Source organism: Pristiophorus japonicus, chromosome 2 (assembly GCF_044704955.1).
Source record: "Pristiophorus japonicus isolate sPriJap1 chromosome 2, sPriJap1.hap1, whole genome shotgun sequence".
Lineage (NCBI taxonomy): Eukaryota > Metazoa > Chordata > Chondrichthyes > Pristiophoridae > Pristiophorus > Pristiophorus japonicus.
In genome coordinates this window covers 18,510,665-18,530,944 of record NC_091978.1, presented here as the reverse complement: position 1 = coordinate 18,530,944, position 20,280 = coordinate 18,510,665, and the positions used below count along the sequence as shown (strand labels likewise).

General features: G+C 51.5%; 1 protein-coding gene across 2 annotated transcripts in view; it reads left to right on the top strand.

The window, feature by feature from the left end:
* adissp (adipose secreted signaling protein) overlaps window positions 1-20,280 on the top strand; it is a 277,083-nt gene that overhangs the window by 211,699 nt on the left and 45,104 nt on the right. The window lies entirely within an intron of this gene.

The window sequence follows — 20,280 nt, the reverse complement described above, 5'->3', positions numbered from 1 at the left end:
CCCCTCTCTTTTCCCCTCCCCCTCTCTCTTCCCCTCCCCCCTCTCTCTTCCCCTCCCCCCTCTCTCTTCCCCTCCCCCCTCTCTTCTCCCCTCCCCCCTCTCTCTTCCCCTCCCCCCTCTCTCTTCCCCTCCCCCCTCTCTCTTCCCCTACCCCCCTCTCTCTTCCCCTACCCCCCTCTCTCTTCCCCTCCCCCCTCTCTCTTCCCCTCCCCCTCTCTTTCCCCTCCCCCCTCTCTCTTCCCCTCCCCCTCTCTCTTCCCCTCCCCCCTCTCTCTTCCCCTCCCCCCTCTCTCTTCCCCTCCCCCCTCTCTCTTCCCCTCCCCCTCTCTCTTCCCCTCCCCCTCTCTCTTCCCCTCCCCCCTCTCTCTTCCCCTCCCCCTCTCTCTCTTCCCCTCCCCCTCTCTCTCTTCCCCTCCCCCTCTCTCTTCCCCTCCCCCCTCTCTCTTCCCCTCCCCCTTCTCTTCCCCTCCCCTCTCTCTTCCCCTTCCCCTTCCCCTCCCCCTTCCCCTCCCCCTTCCCCTCCCCCTTCCCCTCCCCCTTCCCCTCCCCCTTCCCCTCCCCCTTCCCCTCCCCCTTCCCTCCCCCTTCCCCTCCCCCTTCCCCTTCCCCTCCCCCTTCCCCTCCCCTTCCCCTTCCCCTCTCCCCTCCCCTCCCCCCTCCCCTTCCCCTCCCCCTCCCCTCCCCCTCCCCTCCCCTCCCCCTTCCCCTCCCCCTTCCCCTCCCCCTTCCCCTCCCCCTTCCCCTCCCCCTTCCCCTCCCCCTTCCCCTCCCCCTTCCCCTCCCCCTTCCCCTCCCCCTTCCCCTCCCCCTTCCCCTCCCCCTTCCCCTCCCTCTTCCCCTCTCTCTTCCCCTCCCCCTTCCCCTCCCTCTTCCCCTCTCTCTTCCCCTCTCTCTCTTTCCCTCTCTCTCTTTCTCTCTCTCTCTTTCCCTCTCTCTCTTTCCCTCTCTCTCTTTCCCTCTCTCTCTTTCCCTCTCTCTCTCTCTCTCTCTCTCTCTCTCTCTCTTCCCCTCTCTCTCTCTCTCTCTCTTCCCCCTCTCTCTCTCTCTCTCTTCCCCTCTCTTCACCTCTCTCTCTCTCTCTCTCTCTCTTCCCCTCTCTTCACCTCTCTCTCTCTCTTCCCCTCTCTTCACCTCTCTCTCTCTCTCTCTTCCCCTCTCTCTCTCTCTTTCTTCCCCTCTCTCTCTCTCTCTCTTCCCCTCTCTCTCTCTCTCTCTCTCTCTCCTTTTTCCCTCCCCCCACCTCCTTTTGTTCCTTCTCCCGAAGACCCTTATCTTGCTGGGGTAGAGTTCCAAGACACCATTCTTGCTCCCCTGCCTGACCCAAGTAACCCGTGTATGAGGTGAGGGAGCAAAGCTGAAGCATCACCAACCCAGGAGTCAGAGCACAGGCTGGTGGTTCTAATCCAGACCCTGGGACGCTCGGGCCCAATGTAGTGAAGTGACCCTGACCCCCTCCAGCTCAGATTAACTGACTCGGCACAGACTGTAGATCAAACCTGGGACCTTTCTGTCTGTAAAATGATTGGACAGTACAGCACAGAAGGAGGCCATTCGGCCCATCGAGTCTGCGCCGGCTCTTTCGAAGAACGATCCAGTTGCTCCGACTCAGCAACAACTTGTATTTATATAGCGCCTTTAACCTTGTAAAACGTCCGAAGGCGCTTCACAGGAGTGTCGTAAGGCAAAAAAAAATTGACACCGAGCCACATATGGAGAAATTAGGGCAGGTGACCAAAAGCTTGGTCAAAGAGGTAGACTTTAAGGACTCCCCCGCCCTTTCCCCAGATCCCTGCAACTTTTTCTTCAAGTATTTATCCAATTCCCGTTTGAAAGCCACGATTGAATCTGTATCCACCGCCCTATCGGCAGTGCGTCCCAAATCCTAACCGCTTGCTGTGTAACAAGGTTTGTCCTCATGTTGCCTCTGGTTCTTTTGCTAATCACCTTAAATCTATGCCCCCTCGATATCGACCCTTCAGCCATTGGAAACCGTTTCTCTTTATTTGCTCTACCGAAACCCTTTATGATTTTAAACACCTCCATCAAACCTCCTCGAAGCCACAGTCCAATAAGATGATTATCAACCGAGGCCCTTGGGGAGCTATGTGCCTGATTTTCATGGGTAAAGTGGATGATTGTGGCTGAATTCATGGCAAAGCAGTAGAATAATGGTCTCTTGGAGAGAGGGTGTTGCTAAGCAACAGAGACCTTGGGATAATGTCTGTAGGGTGCAATATTAGTTTTTATCCAATTAGTTCTTCAAGGACACTTGGGGGAAGTGCTCTAACTACTCACGCAAACAAGCGGTGCCTTCTTTCCCCATTAAGCAGTGAACAGTTGAGTGTACTGGCAATTCGGAGTAACTTTAGATGTGTTTATTTTGTGTCCGCCATCGGCCAGCTATGATTCATATAAAGGCAGGCTGTTGCCAGCAGTACAGGGGAGGTGCTTGTGCAGCCAAGATGGGATTAGAAGAAAAAAATCCTTTCATTTCTGTTTCGCATTTCACCACCTCGGGACGTCCCAAAGCGCTTTACAGCCAATGAAATACTTTTTGAAATACAGTCACTCTTGTAATGTAGGAAACGCGGCAGCTAAATTGCGCACAGCAAGCTCCCACAAACAGTAACGTGGTGATGACCAGACAATCAGTTTTAGTGATGTCAGTTGAGGGATAAACATTGGCCCCAGGACACCAGGGGAAGAGCTCCCCTGCTCCTCTTCGAAATATGGGGACCAGAACTGTGACAGTGCTCCTGAGTGTAATGTAGCCAAGTTTGCTGATGACACAAAGATGGGTGGGAGAGCAAATTGTGAGGTGAACACAAAAAATCTGCAAAGCGATATAGACAGGCTAAGTTGTCAGGCAAAAATTTGGCAGATGGGGTGTAATGTAGGAAAATGTGAGGTTATCCACTTTGGCAGAAAAAATAGAAAAGCAAATCATAATTTAAATGGAGAAAAATTGCAAAGTGCTGCAGTACAGAGAGATCTGGGGGTCCTTGTGCATGAAACACAAAAAGTTAGTATGCAGGTACAGCAAGTGATCAGGAAGATAAATGGAATGTTGGCCTTTATTGCAAGGGGGAATAGAGTATAAAAGCAGAGAAGTCCTGCTACAACTGTACAGGGTATTGGTGAGGCCTCACCTGGAGTACTGCGTGTAGTTTTGGTCTCCGTATATAAAAAGGATATACTTGCATTGGAAGCTGTTCTGAGAAGGTTCACTCGGTTGATTCCGGAGATGAGGGGGTTGACTTATGAAGATGGGTTGGAGTTCAGAAGAATGAGAGGTGATCTAATCGAAACATATAAGATAATGAGAGGACTCGACAAACATAAGAATTAGGAACAGGAGTAGGCCATCTAGCCCCTCGAGCCTGCAGAGAGGATATTTCCAGTCAGGGGAAACTAAAACTAGGGGACATAGTCTCAGAATTAGGGGCTGCCCATTTAAAACTGAGATGAGGAGGAATTTCTTCTCTTAGAGGGTTGTAAATCTGTGGAATTCTCTGCCCCAGAGAGCTGTGGAGGCTGGGTCATTGAATAAATTTAAGGCGAAGAAAGGCAAGGGTAAAGGGTTATGGGGAGCGGGCAGGGAAGTGGAGCTGAGTCCATGATCAGATCAGCCATGATCTTATTGAATTGCGGGGCAGGCTCGAGGGGCCAGGTGGCCTACTCCTGCTTCTATTTCTTATATTCTTATGTTCCAGCACCACAACCAATATACGCGCGAAGGTGCGTGGGGGCGGATCAAGCAGAAGGTCCCGCGTGAGCCGCTCACAAGCTACTGCCGCTGGAAGATATCGCGCAGGAAATTTAAAGGGACTGCGAACGGGGAAAAAAAAAGATCCCTGCGCTCCTCTTGCGCAATCCCGATTTTAATCACTCCACCATTGGTAGCCGTGCCTTCAGTGCCTAGGCCCTAAGTTCTGGAATTCCCTTCCCAAACCTCTCCGCCTCTCTACCTCCCCCCTCCTGTAAGTCAATCCTTAAAACCTACCTCTTTGACCAAGTCATCATGTCCAAATACCTCTATGTGGCTCAGTGTCAAATATTGCCTGATAACGCTCCTGTGAAGCACCTTGGGACATTTTACCACACTAAAGGTGTTGTATAAATGGATGTTGATATCGCAGGCAAACTAAAACTGGGTGAACTCACGGACTCGCTGGGTCCCTGGTTTGAAAACCCACGTCGTAGAGGCACCATCTTCTTTCTTGAAAGTCAAGAGAATTTGACTGGTTCCTTTTTAAGTTCCTCCACCCCATCCCCCATTTACCTCCGGTTTTCCCACCTCTCCTGAAGGTGTCGGTGAACAGTAACTTTCGGGAATATTAGGGGGCCGAAATTAAGGTTTTTAACCACAGCTGTGGTTTAGGTCGCCTCTTGAGCAAAATTATTCTCTCTTTTGTTTTTTTTTCGACGTGGATCTGCAAGTCGCTATTAATGGGGGCGGAGATTACACGAGAGGGGCAGATGTGGGGCGGTAACGACACCTGAGGGGCGGAAGTTGGGGGCGGGGCGGTGTGACCGCCGCAATGATGTCATCGTGGCGCTGCGTCACCGCAGCTCTTCCCTTCACTTAAAAAGGAGAGCCTTCGCGATTTTAAAACATTGGCCCCACTGGGCCACCCAGGGAGGGTTTTGGCCGGGCCAGCGAGAGGAGGTGCCAGGCTGCCTGGCCGAACCTGGGGACATTATTGTCGGGCCAACATGGCAGTCGGCCGACAGAAAAAAACATGGAGGCAGCGGCAGTGCGCCCTCCCCTTTAAGGGAAGCCGCACTGCCATTGCAGAAGACCACAGCCTCACTGGACCGCCGCCGCCGGACGGGCCGAAGGTTTTCCGAGGGGAATGCCGCCGTCGGGGGGGGGGGGCTAGATCAGCGGTGCGCACGGTGATGACATGCTTACCACGGATCGGCAACAGCCGAGCGGTAAGAAGGGATCGGGGCACCGCCGAGAAACTTTGGAAGGGCGGTTGGGCTAGCAGCGGCCGTTCCACTAAAAGTGAGCTACCACTCCACTCTGCTGCGTGGCCGCCGATTTGCGGTGGTAATAAACCTCAAGGAAAGGGGCACTTTTGGCCCCGAGATGTTTGTCTCACTCCAACTAAATCCCAGTAACAAAACTGTATTTAGAGAAGGATCTAATTTGCTGCCCAGTATTTCAGTGAGGATACAGACCACAGAAGTACCAGGTTCAGTCCCCCAGTCCGTGCTGAGATGACAGATCGCTGCCAAGCCGACCATATCACAACTGATCTCCATCCCCTTCAGATAGAGGGGAGGACGAGTCACCAAATGTGAAGATCGTTGCCACGCACTGGCATGGATTTTACGGGGCCTATGACTGCGCACGCCGTCAAAAGTGCCCCGCACGTTCTGGGTTTATGCCTGCGATGTGCATGCACAAAAACCCAGAACTTGTGATCGGTCAAGATTCCCCCGAACGGATTGTACCCATTCGCTCGAAATCCACTTTGGCTGATGCAGGGCTGGGCTGCCAAACTCCCGCCCAACGCATACGCACCAAGCCCTTACGCATACCACCGCCTTTTACGACTGTAAGAGTTTAAATAATTGTGAAACTACATTTTTTTTTTATGATTTACATTTAAAATTAGTTTAGGTCAATTTCGCCCTGGCAAAAATATTTGACTTTCAAAAAAAATAGAATTTTTATTTTAACTATTTAATTAAATGGTATTTTAATTAATTTTGAACCTGTGATCATTGATTTTAATGTCAGTGTTGTGAAATTGTGTTGATGAGGTGATTCCTAATATGCTTATGGGGAGTCTCCACCAGCATCTCAGGAACTCCTCTTTGTCATTGGTTGGCCTGGCCCATGTGATCCCAGGGATGCTTGTGAACCGCCTCCACCCCCCGGGATGTGGGGCCTTTACGCAGGCTTCACGCCTGCGGGCCCAAGATGTCCAAAGCTCCAGAAGCAGCAGGTAAGGATGGAGTTTTCTTGCGGTTCGGAGGCCCACGTCAACGCCAATCTTCCGCCCGCAATTTTTAGGCCTCTGTTTTCCGTTATATGCCGCAAGAGTACTTCGACCATGAAGTAAGTTGCTCCTAAAGTCACCCTCCCCTTTAATTCTGTAAGCATAGACTTTTTTTAGTGAAAGGTGAAAGGTAGAGTGGGGAGTATTGATGTTGGGGAGTTGTGATGTGTTTCATTGTAAGTTTTTTTGTTATGTTGAGCGAAGAAAAAGGTCTTCCAGACATTTTTCAAGTAAGAACCTGCCCCTTTAAGGCTTGATTTACCACAGAATCTTACAGTGCAGAAGGAGGCCATTCGGCCCACCGTGCCTGTGCTGGCTCTTGGAAAGAGCTATCCACTTAGTCCCACTCCCCTGCTCTTTCCCCCATATTCTGCAAATCTTTCCTTTTCAAGTATTTATCCAATTTCCTTTTGAAAGTTACTATTGAATCTGCTTCCTTTCAAGCAGAGTATTCCAGAATATCACAACTCACTGTATTAAAGAAAATGTCTTCTCATCTACCCTCTGGTTCTTTTCCAATTATCGCAAATCCTAACCTTTAACATTTATTACTTTAAAAAGTCATTAATGTCCAAATTTAAATTGTTGCTCCATACGACCTCAGATCTAGATTCATTAACATATAACCCTCAAAAGCCAACATAGAGGAGAGATTTCCTTCCTATTATCCTGGGCTGCATTTGAACCCAATCCAAGAGATGAAAAGGCAGTGTTGCCATCGTTAATTACCTGAACTGCAATAATAATCCTTCACGTACTTTATACACAATGTGTCAGCTGTGGCTCAGTGTGTAGCACTCGCCCCTGAGTCAGAACGTTGTGGGCTTGAATCCCAAATCTCGAGAGACTTCGAGCACAAAAATCCAGGCTGTCACTCCAGTGTGGTCCTCGGGGAGTGCTGCACTGTCGGAGGTGCTGTCTTCCGGATGAGATGTTAAACCGAGGGACCCTGTCTGCCCCCTCAGGTGGGCGTGAAAGATTTATTTCAAAGAAGAGCAGGCGAGTTATCCCCAGTGTCCTGGGCCAAAACCTATCCCCCAGTCAACATCACTAAAACCAATTATCTGGCCATTATCACATCGCTGACTATGCCCAAGTTGGCTGCCGTGATTCCTACATTACAACAGCGACTACACTTCAGAAAGTACTTCATTGGCTGTTAAGTCCTTTGGGACATCCTGAGGTCATTGAAAGGTGCTGTTAAAAAAAATATATATATATATATTTCTAAATCACTAAAAGCTAGTGCATGGGTTCAGAAATGAATCATAAAGGCTAATGGACTGTTGGCCGTTATCGCAAAGCAATTGGAATGGAATAGTGAGGATATTATACCTGGCTGGTTTTAATTTGATTAACATTACTGCGTCGTACCTGCCATCGCGTAGCGGGTTAATCACGTTCACACAAAGCGTGCCCACTATAAGCAGTGGGGACTGCAGATTAACCTATCATTTTACTCAAATACCTTTTGGGTGTCGGGGATAAGAATGCAGCATAAGTCGGGTTGAACCCATGCTAGATTGGGTAAGGGTCCGTGGAAGGAGTGGACTTGATGGACTGAACGGGCTCTTTAGTAAGAAACCCTTCCAGAGATTTACAACAACTATTTATATTTATATAGCTCCTTTAAAGTAGTAAAATGTCCCAAGGCGCTTCACAGTTTTAAGACAAAACAAATACATTTGTCACCGAGCCACATAAGAAGAAATGAGGGCAGGGCTTGGTCACAGAGGTAGGTTTTAAGGAGCGTCTTGAAGGAGGAGAGAGAGGTGGAGAGGTTTAGGCAGGGAGTTCCAGAGATTGGGGCCCAGGCAACAGAAGGCACGACCACCAATGGTTGAGCGATTATAATCAGGGATACTCAAGGGGGCAGAATTTGAGGACTCGGGCAGAATGTAGAGAGAAGAGATCACTACAGTGGCTATGAGGGGGGGACGGGGGGGGAGAAAGACGGAGGTTTTTTTTTCTTCTAATCTGTTCTCGTGATGTTCAGCAAGGCTGCATTTATTTCTCATGGTGGTGCGCTGCCTTCTTGAGTCGATTGTGTTTACAACTTGCTAAGGCACTTCAGAGGCCATGGAGAGTCAAACACTGGAGATTCCCCGAAGGATATCAGTGAAGTTTATGAGTTTGGGATTTGCTGGATTACACTAATAAAAGCTGGATTTAATGCTGTACAGATTGAGCCTCCCTTATCCAGCATCCTCGGGACCTGGCCTATGCCGAATGAGGGATTTTGCCGGATGAGGGGAGGTCAGTTGCCCTGGGGGTGAGGGTGTGGGGAGGTGGCCCGAGGTGGGGGGTGTGGAGTGGAGGTGGCCCGAGGCGGGGGGGTGTGGAGTGGAGGTGGCCCGAGGTTGGGGGGTGTGGAGTGGAGGTGGCCTGAGGTGGGAGGTGGGGAGTGGAGGTGGCCCGAGGTGGGGGGTGTGGAGTGGAGGTGGTTCGGGGTGGGGGGGGATGTGGAGTGGAGGTGGGGTGGGGGTGGGGAGTGGAGTTGGCCCGGGGTGGGGAGTGGAGGTGGCCCGAGGTGGCTCGGGGTGGGGGGTGGGGAGTGGAGTTAGCCCGAGGTGGGAGGTGTGGAGTGGAGGTGGCCTGAGTTGGGAGGTGTGGAGTGGAGGTGGCCCGAGTTGGGAGGTGTGGAGTGGAGGTGGCCCGAGGTGTGAGGTGTGGAGTGGAGGTGGCCCGAGGTGGGAGGTGTGGAGTGGAGGTGGCCCGAGGTGGGAGGTGTGGAGTGGAGTGGAGGTGGCCCGAGGTGGGAGGTGGGGAGTGGAGGTGGTGTGGGGAGTGGAGGTGGCCTGAGGTGAGAGGTGTGAAGTGGAGGTGGCCCGAGGTGGGAGTGGAGGTGGCCTGAGGTGGGAGGTGTGGAGTGGAGGTGGTCTGAGGTGGGAGATGGGGAGTGGAGGTGGCCCGGGGTGTGGAGTGGAGGTGGCCCGGGGTGTGGAGTGGAGGTGGCCTGAGGTGGGAGATGGGGAGTGGAGGTGGTGAGAGGTGTGAAGTGGAGGTGGCCCGAGGTGGGAGTGGAGGTGGTGGGAGGTGTGGAGTGGAGGTGGCCCGAGGTGGGAGGTGTGGTGTGGAGGTGGCCCGAGGTGGGAGGTGTGGAGTGGAGGTGGCCCGAGGTGGGAGGTGTGGAGTGGAGGTGGCCCGAGGTGGGAGGTGTGGAGTGGAGGTGGCCCGAGGTGGGAGGTGTGGAGTGGAGGTGGCCCGAGGTGGGAGGTGGGGAGTGGAGGTGGCCCGAGGTGGCCCGAGGTGGGAGGTGGGGAGTGGAGGTGGCGTGGGGAGTGGAGGTGGCCTGAGGTGAGAGGTGTGAAGTGGAGGTGGCCCGAGGTGGGAGGTGTGGAGTGGAGGTGGCCCGAGGTGGGAGGTGTGGAGTGGAGGTGGCCCGAGGTGGGAGGTGTGGAGTGGAGGTGGCCCGAGGTGGGAGGTGTGGAGTGGAGGTGGCCCGAGGTGGGGAGTGGAGGTGGCCCGAGGTGGCCCGAGGTGGGAGTGGAGGTGGCCCGGGGTGTGGAGTGGAGGTGGCCCGGGGTGTGGAGTGGAGGTGGCCCGGGGTGTGGAGTGGAGGTGGCCCGGGGTGTGGAGTGGAGGTGGCCCGAGGTGGGAGTGGAGGTGGCCCGAGGTGGGAGGTGGGGAGTGGAGGTGGCCTGAGGTGGGAGGTGGGGAGTGGAGGTGGCCCGAGGTGGGAGTGGAGGTGGCCCGGGGTGTGGAGTGGAGGTGGCCCGGGGTGTGGAGTGGAGGTGGCCCGGGGTGTGGAGTGGAGGTGGCCCGGGGTGTGGAGTGGAGGTGGCCCGGGGTGTGGAGTGGAGGTGGCCCGGGGTGTGGAGTGGAGGTGGCCCGGGGTGTGGAGTGGAGGTGGCCCGGGGTGTGGAGTGGAGGTGGCCCGGGGTGTGGAGTGGAGGTGGCCCGGGGTGTGGAGTGGAGGTGGCCCGGGGTGTGGAGTGGAGGTGGCCCGGGGTGTGGAGTGGAGGTGGCCCGGGGTGTGGAGTGGAGGTGGCCCGGGGTGTGGAGTGGAGGTGGCCCGGGGTGTGGAGTGGAGGTGGCCCGGGGTGTGGAGTGGAGGTGGCCCGGGGTGTGGAGTGGAGGTGGCCCGGGGTGTGGAGTGGAGGTGGCCCGGGGTGTGGAGTGGAGGTGGCCCGGGGTGTGGAGTGGAGGTGGCCCGGGGTGTGGAGTGGAGGTGGCCCGGGGTGTGGAGTGGAGGTGGCCCGGGGTGTGGAGTGGAGGTGGCCCGGGGTGTGGAGTGGAGGTGGCCCGGGGTGTGGAGTGGAGGTGGCCCGGGGTGTGGAGTGGAGGTGGCCCGGGGTGTGGAGTGGAGGTGGCCCGGGGTGTGGAGTGGAGGTGGCCCGGGGTGTGGAGTGGAGGTGGCCCGGGGTGTGGAGTGGAGGTGGCCCGGGGTGTGGAGTGGAGGTGGCCCGGGGTGTGGAGTGGAGGTGGCCCGGGGTGTGGAGTGGAGGTGGCCCGGGGTGTGGAGTGGAGGTGGCCCGGGGTGTGGAGTGGAGGTGGCCCGGGGTGTGGAGTGGAGGTGGCCCGGGGTGTGGAGTGGAGGTGGCCCGGGGTGTGGAGTGGAGGTGGCCCGGGGTGTGGAGTGGAGGTGGCCCGGGGTGTGGAGTGGAGGTGGCCCGGGGTGTGGAGTGGAGGTGGCCCGGGGTGTGGAGTGGAGGTGGCCCGGGGTGTGGAGTGGAGGTGGCCCGGGGTGTGGAGTGGAGGTGGCCCGGGGTGTGGAGTGGAGGTGGCCCGGGGTGTGGAGTGGAGGTGGCCCGGGGTGTGGAGTGGAGGTGGCCCGGGGTGTGGAGTGGAGGTGGCCCGGGGTGTGGAGTGGAGGTGGCCCGGGGTGTGGAGTGGAGGTGGCCCGGGGTGTGGAGTGGAGGTGGCCCGGGGCGTGCCCGAAGAGTCGGCCTGACCTCCCCCAGAGGGAGCACTGTGGGGAGGAGCGGCCGCCCCGCGGACTGTGGCTGCAGGAGTTCCAGCAGGGCAACGAGGCAAAGACAACCAATAACCCCGACATAGAGGAGAAAGATTATATTAGTCAGTACCCTGTGCACATTTTTTTTTAATATAATGTTCTGAGACCGGGGAAGGAAGGATTTTGACCGGCCGCGTTCTGCGCATGCACCACCCGGTGGCCGGGAATGGTGCCGGACGAGGGGTGGTGCAGGATAAGGGAATCCCGGATAAGAGAGGTTCACCTGTATTTCATATTTGCAAACGATATTTTGCTGTGTATTTGTATTTTGGGAGCAGGAGCTTGACAAACCTGCTTATTCCTACCAGCTGTTTCTCTCGGGTTTGTAACAACAACAGCTCGTATTTCTATAGCACCTTTTAAAGTAGAAAAACATCCCAAAGCACTTTACAGAAGCATAATCAAACAAGATTTGACACCAAGCCACTTAAGGAGATATTAGGGCAGAAGTCTGACTGCAATTATACAGGGCACTGGTGAGACCACACCTGGAGTATTGTGTACAGTTCTGGTCTCCTTACCGAAGCAAGGATATACTTGCCATAGAGGGTGTGCAACGAAGGTTCACCAGACTGATTCCTGGGATAGGGGGATTGTCCTATGAGGAGAGATTGAGTAGACTAGGCCTATATTCTCTAGGATTTAGAAGAATGAGAGACGATCTTATTGAAACATACAAAATTCTTACAGGATTTGACAGGGTAGATGCAGGGAGGATATTTCCTCTGGCTGGGGAGTCTAGAACCAGGGGTCACAATCTCAGAATAAGGCATTGGCCATTTGGGACTGAGATGAGGAGAAATTCTTTCACTCGAGAGCGGTGAATCTTTGGAATTCTCTACCCCAGAGGGCTGCGGAGGCTCAGTCTTTGAGTATATTGAAGTCGGAGATCGATAGATTTTTGGATATTAATGGAATCAAGGGATATGGGGATAGTGCAGGAAAGTGGAGTTGAGATAGATCAGCCATGATCTCACTGAATGGCGGAGCAGGCTCGAGGGACCGAATGACCTACTCCTGCTCCTATTTCTTATGTTGGTTACAGAGGTAGGTTTCTAAAGGAGGAAAGAGAAGCTGGAGAGGTTCAGGGAGAGAATTCCAGAGCTGAGGACCCAGGCAGCTGAAGGCACGGCCGTCAATGGTGGAGCATTTTGAAATCGGGGCTGCTCAAGCAGTCAGAATTAGAGGAACACCGATATCTCGGGGGATTGTGGGTCGATAGGAACTTAGAGATAGGGAGGGGCGGGGCCATGGAGGGTCATTTACCTGACGGTTTACATATTGATATTTTGAACCTTTGAGCTTCAGTGGCAGCTGTTGTTTCTGTAAGCAGTCTTGAGTCTGTCCTCTCATTCCTCCTTCAAGAAGTTCCATAAAACCTACCTCTTTGGCAAGCTTTTGGTCACCTGCGCTAATTTCTACTTACGCGACTCAGTGTCAAATGTTTATCTCATAATACCCCTGTGAAAAGAGTGACTAAAGTAAATGTTGGTCCCTTAGAAGATGAGAAGGGGGATTTAATAATGGGAAATGTGGAAATGGCTGAGACCTTAAACAATTATTTTGCTTCGGTCTTCACAGTGGAAGACACAAAAACCATGCCAAAAATTGCTGGTCACAGGAATGTGGGAAGGGAGGACCTTGAGACAATCACTATCACTAGGGGGTTAGTGCTGGACAGGCTAATGGGACTCAAGGTAGACTAGTACCCTGGTCCTGATGAAATGCATCCCAGGATATTAAAAGAGATGGCGGAAGTTATAGCAGATGCATTCGTTATAATCTACCAAAATTCTTTGGACTCTGGGGAGGTACCAGCGGATTGGAAAGCAGTTAATGTAACGCCTCTGTTTTAAAAAAAAAAGGGGGCAGACAAAAGGCAGGTAACTATAGGCTGGTTAGTTTAACATCTGTAGTGGGGGAAATGCTTGAAACTATCATTGAGGAAGAAATAGCAGGACACCTAGATAGGAATAGTGCAATCAAGCAGACGCAGCATGGATTCATGAAGGGGAAATCATGTTTGACTAATTTACTGGAATTCTTTGAGGATATAACGAGCATGGTGGATAGAGGTGTACCGATGGATGTGGTGTATTTAGATTTCCAAAAGGCATTCGATAAGGTGCCACACAAAAGGTTACTGCAGAAGATAGAGGTACGTGGAGTCAGAGGAAATGTATTGGCATGGATAGAGAATTGGCTGGCGAACAGAAAGCAGAGAGTCGGGATAAATGGGTCCTTTTCGGGTTGGAAATCGGTGGTTAGTGGTGTGCCACAGGGATCGGTGCTGGGGCCACAATTGTTTACAATATATACAGATGACCTGAAAGAGGGGACAGAGTGTAGTGTAACAAAATTTGCAGATGACACAAAGATTAGTGGGAAAGCGGGTTGTGTAGAGGACACAGAGAGGCTGCAAAGAGATTTAGATAGGTTAAGCGAATGGGCTAAGGTTTGGCAGATGGAATACAATGTTGGAAAGTGTGAGGTCATCCATCTTGGGGGGAAAAAACAGTAAAAGGGAATATTATTTGAATGGGGAGAAATTACAACATGCTGAGGTGCAGAGGGACCTGGGGGTCCTTGTGCATGATTCCCAAAAAGTTAGTTTGCAGGTGCAGCAGGTAATCAGGAAGGCAAATGGAATGTTGGCCTTTATTGCGAGAGAGATGGAGTACAAAAGCGGGGAGGTCCTGCTGCAACTGTATAGGGTATTGGTGAGGCCGCACCTGGAGTACTGCGTGCAGTTTTGGTCACCTTACTTAAGGAAGGATATACTAGCTTTGGAGGGGGTACAGAGACGATTCACTCGGCTGATTCCGGAGATGAGGGGGTTACCTTATGATGATAGATTGAGTAGACTGGGTCTTTACTCGTTGGAGTTCAGAAGGATGAGGGGTGATCTTATAGAAACATTTAAAATAATGAAAGGGATAGACAAGATAGAGGCGGAGAGATTGCTTCCACTGGTCGGGGAGACTAGAACTAAGGGGCACAGCCTCAAAATACGGGGGAGCCAATTTAAAACCGAGTTGAGAAGGAATTTCTTCTCCCAGAGGGTTGTGAATCTGTGGAATTCTCTGCCCAAGGAAGCAGTTGAGGCTAGCTCATTGAATGTCACAGATAGATAGATTTTTAACCAATAAGGGAATTAAGGGTTATGGGGAGTGGGCGGGTAAGTGGAGCTGAGTCCACGGCCAGATCAGCCATGATCTTATTGAATGGCGGAGCAGGCTCGAGGGGCTAGATGGCCTACTCCTGTTCCTAATTCTTATGTTCTTATGAAGGGCCTTGGGACGTTTCACTATGTTAAAGGTGCTATATAAATACAAGTTGTTGTTTGTCCTTAGCAAGTGCCTTCTTGCACCGCTGCAATCTTTGTAGCAGGTCGATACAACTGAGTGGCTCGCTTGGCCAATGGATAAATAAGCCAACCATGTTGGTGTAGGACTGCAGTTCAGACCGAGTAAGGGCGGCAGGTTTCATTCCCTGACTGACATTAGGGAACCAGTTGGGATTTTAACGACAATCCGACAGCTTCATGGTCACTTTTACTGAGACCAGCTTTTTTTGTATTTCCAGATTTTTCTCAAACTGAATTAATATTCTAAAACTGCCATGCTGGGATTTGCACTCACTCTCTATTATTAGGCCAGGCCTCTGAATTACAAATACAAAAGCAAAATACTGCGGATGCTGGAAATCTGAAATCTGCTGGAAACACTCAGCAGTTCAGGCAGCATCTGTGGACAGAGAAACCGAGTTAACGTTTCAGGTCGATGACTTTTCATCAGAACTGGAAAAGGTTAGAGTTGTAAGAGGCTTTAAGCAGGGTCGGAGAGGAAAGAATAAAAGGCAAGGTCTGTGATGGGGAACAGTAGCATGGTGGTTATGTTACTGGACTAGTAATCCAGAGGCCTGGACAAATGATCCAAAGACATGAGTTCAAATCCCACCATAGCAGCTGGGGAATTTAAATTCAGTTAATTAATAAATCTGGAATAAAAAGTTAGTGTTGGTAATGGTGACCATGAAATTACCGGATTGTTGTAAAAATCCATCTGGTTCACTAACGTCCTTTAGGGAAGGAAATCTGCCGCCCTTACCCGGTCTGGCCTATATATGACTCCAGACCCACAGTAACGTGATTGATTCTTAACTGCCTTCACCACCACCTTCTCAGGGGCAATTAGGGATGGGCAATAAATGCCGGCCTTGCCAGCGATGTCCACATCCCAGGAACAATTTTTTTTTATATGGTGACAGGGAGGAGTAATTGACAAAAGTGATGATGGTGCAAGGCAAAAGGGTGTGGTATTAACCTCAACAGAAGCATGAGGAACAGTACCTCATCTTTCGATTGGGCACTTTACAACCTTCCTGACTCAACATTGAGTTCAACAATTTCAGACCATAAACTCGGCCCCCATTTTTTCTGATCGCAGCCCCTGGCATTTGTTCTGTTGTTCCCATTTACAGCTCTTCTAGACCCATCTTCTGTTTCTTGTCCCAGTACATTACAGTTATGTCTTTAGATGCTCTGATAATGACTCCACGAGGCAAACTATTGCACTTGAACTGTAGTGACCTTAGCCCATTTAATATAACTCCAGAGTGAGGAGACCACATGGTTTCATACCTGGGTACCTGTGGTGTACAGGTGACCCCTGGCCTCCACCAGTAGCACCCTCTGGTGGTGCCAGCATAGTGTATACAGTGTGAACCTTGTTGATATAACCTCCGGTAAACAAGTCAAACGTCACAAAGTGCCTCACATACAATGTTAATTAGACAGCAGTCACTCATGTAGGTGAATGCAGGCACCATATTTCTACACAGCACTCTCCCACAGTGCGATGAATAATCAACGAGTCCCCTTTTTTATTGATGTTGCTTAAGGGAGGAATGTTGGTTAGGACATCGGAAGAACTCGCTGCACTTCTTCAATTAGTGGGACAGGGTGTTTAACATCGGAGCCTCGGTTTAACATCTTTAAATTCTCAACCTTGTTTTCAAATCCCTCCAAGGCCTCGCTCTCTCCCTGTCTCTGCAACCTCCTCCAGCCCTACAATCCTCCGAGACTTCTGCGCTCCTCCAATTCTGGTCTCTTGTGCATCCCAGATTTTAAACGCGGCCATGCTTTCAGTTTGCCGTGACCCTAAGCTCTGTAATTGCTGACTTAAACATTCGCTACCCCTCTCTCCTTTCAAGCGCTCTGTAAAACCTACTTTTTCCTGATATATCTCTCCCATGTGTCAAATTTTGTCTGATGGCGCTCCTTGGGACATTTTACTATGTTGAAGGCGCTATATAAATGCAGGCTGTTGAACGATGGTGCCTCTGGTAAGGCAGTAGACCATCGGTAGTGTACTTGAAGTGCTGGCCTCGATTTAGCGCTCGAGTTCTGGGAGTGTGGTTTGAAGCTGAGCTTCACTGACTCAAAATGAAGACTACCAAATGAGTCGAGCTGATGGTGAATACTGATCAGGAGCCATGGCTGATTTCCACCCCCATTTTAGGAGAGCTGATGATGCGACTTCCACCTAACCAAGATCAACTAACGTCACAGACCGAGGATTGACCCTGGGGCATCGCTGGTTTGTGGGGGCTAGAAATTGTGTAACGTCCCACATGGGACTTTTCAAAGTGCACAAAAGTATCACCGGGCGAAAGGGATTTGCAGCCGACGGGAACTTCTGCTTTAGCATTCCAAGAGGGAAGTGGAGCATTATATCAAGCGCTTTCACTTCCCTTGGAGCACTAAAGGGGCTGAGAGGGGTGGTATCGGCAGAGCAATGTTCCGTGCAGCGCTGCCGTCCGTACAAGCTCCTTCCCTCGCTTAAAGAGCAGGGCCAATGCTGGGGTGACTGAGTTTTCCTGTTGTCTCTGTTGGGCCATGGCATCTGTGCTACGTGGAAAGCAGCCCCGAGACCTCATTAAGGTGTTCAAAATTTTGAGGGGCCTGGATATAGTGGATAGCAAGTGCCTATTTGCCTTGGTGGACGGGTCTATTACGAGGGGGCATAGTTTTAACGTGATTGGTGGAAGGTTTAGAGGGGATTTGGGGGGAGGGGGGCTTCTTTACACAGAGGGTTGTGGGGATCGAGAACTCACTGCCTGGAAGGGTGGTGGAGGAAGAAACCCGCACCACATTTAAAAGCTGCTTGGAATGGGCACTTGAAGTTACGGACCGAGAGCTGGTAATTGGGATTAGACTGGATAACTTCTTGTTGGCTGGCGCAGATTTAATGGTAAGTACTGCAGGGAATAGAATACGGCCAGAGTGATCTCCTGGAGTAGGTTCAGTTGCCTGATGGGTCGGAGGGGAATTTTCCCAGATTGTTTTTTCCCCAATTGGCCTGGGTTTTCATCTGGTTTTTGCCTCTCCCAAGAGATCACACGACTCCGGTTGGGGTGGAGTGTAGAATGTTTTAGTGTAAGGGGCGTCGCACTTGTGTGGGGCGGACGAGTTGGGCCGGATGCTCTTTGCCTTTCCGTCATTGTTCATAGGTTTATATATAACCTTCAGGGCCGTGAGGCTCTTTGTCGGCCGGCGCGGACACGATGGGCCGAAATGGCCTCCTTCCGCGCTGTAAATTGCTCTGTTTCCATGTTTCTATGTTAACTCAGAGAGGGTAGGGCTGAGCAATGGAGGATAAGGAAATTGGAAGGCACCAGAATGGGGAGATAAATAAATTTTGCCCTACCTGACCACCATTGCCTTTAACTAGCGCTCCCCAAGCGGCCGGCCGAGGTGACAACGCCTCCTGCAGTTGCCATTGCTGACGCCTGGCGATGCTGCTTGGTGGCGGGGGGGGGGGGAGTGAATATTGCATTCGGGCGGTAATGGGGCGCGGCGCACCGGTTGACATCACGTCTGCGGAACCAAGTCCCTCGGGCTTTGCTTGAACTTTCTGTTCTGCAATGCTACAGAGCGAGGCGGTAAGTGTTAGCGCCAGCGCAAAACCACCAGGGAAGCTTGCGGGCGTCGGTGATTTCTCCGCGCCCGGTCGGTAACCCCTTAGCGCACTGTTGCCACCCCCTTCAGGCACTAACGGGAGACGCAAACCAGGCCAATTTCTCCCACCCGGACTCGGTTCCACAACGGATGCTGTGATTTACCCACTGAGCTATTGGGTCAGGAGGGTTGTCATATCACTTCACTGGATGCAGAATAATTCGGTGCATCGGTAATTCGTGGCGATTGACGGAATATTTACGCAGTGCACTCCCTCGCATGTGTCAAACGCGCATAGTTCTTCGCTGAGAAAATCTGCTGCCCATATCCTATGATGCATTTAGTCCCGTTCACCCCTGTGCTCGCTAACCTCCATTGGTGTCCCCAGTCCGTAAACACCTCGATTTTAAAACTCTCATCCTCCGTGTTCAAATCCCTCCATGGCCTCGCCCCTCCCGATCTCTGTAACCTCCTCCAGCCCTGCAACCCGCCAAGATATCCACGTTCCTCCAATCCTTGACTCTGGATCAGTTCCTATCGAGTGGAGGGTAGCCAATGTAACCCCACTTTTTAAAAAAGGAGGGAGAGAGAAAACACAGAATTATAGCCTGACATCGGTAGTGGGTAAAATGATGGAATCAATTATTAAGGAAGTCATAGCAGCGCATTTGGAAAGAGGTGACATGATAGGTCCAAGTCAGCATGGATTTGTGAAAGGGAAATCATGCTTGACAAATCTTCTGGAATTTTTTTGAGGTTGTTTCCAGTAGAGTGGACAAGGGAGAACCAGTTGATGTGGTGTATTTGGACTTTCAGAAGGCTTTCGACAAGGTCCCACACAAGAGATTAATGTTCAAAGTTAAAGCACGTGGGATTGGGGATAGTGTGCTGACATGGATTGAGAACTGGTTGTTAGACAGGAAGCAAAGAGCAGGAGTAAATGGGTACTTTTCAGAATGGCAGGCGGTGACTAGTGGGGTACCACAGGGTTCTGTGCTGGGGCCCCAGCTGTTTACATTGTACATTAATGATTTAGACGAGGGGATTAAATGTATTATCTCCAAATTTGCGGATAATACTAAGTTGGGTGGCAGTGTGAGCTGCGAGGAGGATGCTATGAGGCTGCAGAGCGACTTGGTTAGGTGAGTGGGCAAATGCATGGCAGATTTAGTATGATATGGATAAATGTGAGGTTATCCACTTTGGTGGTAAAAACAGAGAGAGAGACTATTATCTGAATGGTGACAGATTAGGAAAAGGGGAGGTGCAATGAGACCTGGGTGTCATGGTACATCAGTCATTGAAGGTTGGCATGCAGGTACAGCAGGCGGTTAAGAAAGAAAATGGCATGTTGGCCTTCATAGCGAGGGGATTTGAGTACAGGGGCAGGGAGGTGTTGCTACAGTTGTACAGGGCCTTGGTGATGCCACACCTGGAATATTGTGTACAGTTTTGGTCTCCTAACCTGAGGAAGGACATTCTTGCTATTGAGGGAGTGCAGCAAAGGTTCACCAGACTGATTCCCGGGATGGCGGGACTGACATATCAAGAAAGACTGGATCAACTGGGCTTGTATTCACTGGAGTTCAGAAGAATGAGAGGGGACCTCATAGAAACGTTTAAAATTCTGACGGGTTTAGACAGGTTAGATGCAGGAAGAATGTTCCCAATGTTGGGGAAGTCCAGAACCAGGGGTCACAGTCTAAGGATAAGGGGTAAGCCATTTAGGACCGAGATGAGGAGAAACTTCTTCACCCAGAGAGTGGTGAATCTGTGGAATTCTCTACCACAAAAAGTTGTTGAGGCCAATTCACTAAATATATTCAAAAAGGAGTTAGATGTAGTCCTTACTACGAGGGGGATCAAGGGTTTTGGTGAGAAAGCAGGAATGGGGTACTGAGGTTGCATGTTCAGCCATGAACTCATTGAATGGTGGTGCAGGCTAGAAGGGCCGAATGGCCTACTCCTGCACCTATTTTCTATGTTTCTATGTTTACACATCCTCAATTTTCATGTCTCCGATCATCCGTGGCCGTGCCTTCAGCTGCCGAAAACCTCAACGCTGGAATTCCCTCCCTAAACCTCTCGGCCTCTCAACCGCTCTCTTCCTTAAATCAGTCCTGAAACTCTATTCCTTTGACCAAGATTTTGGGTCACTTTCCTAATATCTCGTTTGTCGACTCGGTGTCTCATTTTGTTTGCCAACACTCCAGTGGAGTGCCTTGTGACACTCCTGCTACATTTAAGGCACTATATAAATGCAAGTTGTTGTTGAGAAATCAGCAGTGCGTCTGAGGAACCAAGTCTCTCAGGCTTTGTTTGACCTTTCTGTTCTGTAATGACCTCCT